This window comes from Aplysia californica, unplaced genomic scaffold, assembly GCF_000002075.1.
Source record: "Aplysia californica isolate F4 #8 unplaced genomic scaffold, AplCal3.0 scaffold00189, whole genome shotgun sequence".
Classification (NCBI taxonomy): Eukaryota; Metazoa; Mollusca; class Gastropoda; order Aplysiida; family Aplysiidae; genus Aplysia; species Aplysia californica.
The window spans coordinates 719,841-721,414 of NW_004797459.1; the positions used below are offsets into that span (position 1 = coordinate 719,841).

Below are 1,574 nucleotides of genomic sequence, written 5' to 3' on the forward strand. Positions count from 1 at the left end.
ACATTCTCTTTCAGGCATTGTCTCCCCCCCCCCCCTTTCTGTCTGCTTTCCCTTTCTCTGTTTTTTGTATTTGTCTCTCTCACAATTTTCCTTTTCTTTCTCGCCATCTCTCTCTATCTATATATCTATTTATATCTCTCCCCCTCTCTACCCTCTCTTTTAGAAGTGAAATAAAGGGTCTGGAAGCTTTCTGTTTCCCTTTACGTTGTCTAAAGCATTCCTTTTTATTTACCATTTCTCTTTATGATAGATAAAGTACCTGGGTTGTTTTCTTAACCCTGTAAGGACGTGGTAGATACTTGTATCTGATCAACAGCAATACAAAGGAAAAAATGCAGCTCGTTTCGAACAATTATACACCAAGAAAGCAGACACACGAATTTCCTTATTTCATAGTATCCTTCGTATTGCCTGTCATTTTAAGTACCAGAGAAAGCAAATACAATTAATTCATTTGTATTTATGATGAAGCAACGCTTCTTTTTTAAAGGGTTTCAAAACAGCTCGTTTTCAGTGGAATTTTTTTCATCAAAATGTGCGTCCTCAAATGGTTAAGCTACATCACCTATAACGTTGCTGTGTGCCCTTACTTTTTCTGCCTTTAGGAATTCATAGTTAGTGTAGACATTTAAAAGAACCCAGATTATTTTGGGAAGTAATCACTGAATTTGAGATTGCTTTTTTTTCTTGGAAATATTTTGGCCATGTAAAAATATGATAGTAACACCCCAAGCTTAGTCTTTAGTCTACGCGGGCACAATTTTCACCTTTTCATGGCTCGGCTCATACCCTCTATCTTGTGTATGTGTATGTTATGTCATGTTTAAATGCTTGGTACCCCTGTGCAGTATGCACGCAGCGATATATATCTAAATCTAACATGGTTGTTCCTTTCTCCTGGAGCTGCATTATATCGGACTGTACGGCTGGTTCCCCACTCTGGTACGTCACCCGTTGGCAGGAGTCTTATCTATCTATATATACATGGTGTTGTGTGTTTGCCAGTTCTCTTTCTCCCTGTTTCATCGATGGTTCTTTGTAACAATTTATTTAACAAAAAAACAACAACAAGCGGATACCCCCCCTCCCCATACGTTAGTGACACATTGTATTCCTATCCAACAAATCCGATATTTGTAAAAAAAATTTGTATAATATATCTGTTGTATTTTGTGTAGCTACGACATGATATAGCCCAGTCTCTTCTGTGTTCTGTTTATGTCAACACTTATACTGATCTTCTTTTCTTTTTAAAATTTTTTTTTTTATAGTTTTCTTCTATTTTACGTTTATGCTTCATACTCAACTTGATGTGTGAAATTTTCAAATAATGTTTTTCTATTTTTTTTCTTGTTATTTGTATTGACTGAAAAGTATATCGATATTCTTCTGTTGGTCGCTCTCTTAGAAAAATCTTTTTGTCTTAATTTCTTTCGTTCTTTTCTTTGTTCAGTTAACACCCCAAGAGAAGGAAGTATAGTCATTATAGAGTCATATTACATTATTCTCTTCGGGTATACATTTAGGAATGTACGTTCCACTGGAAGTGGAAGGCCAACGGCCTATACTCACCC

The 1,574-nt window shown here is 36.0% G+C and overlaps 1 protein-coding gene across 1 annotated transcript in view; it reads left to right on the top strand.

The window, feature by feature from the left end:
• LOC101853620 (centrosomal protein of 170 kDa protein B) overlaps positions 1–1,574 on the top strand; it is a gene marked incomplete in the record, with an annotated part of 149,958 nt that overhangs the window by 35,009 nt on the left and 113,375 nt on the right.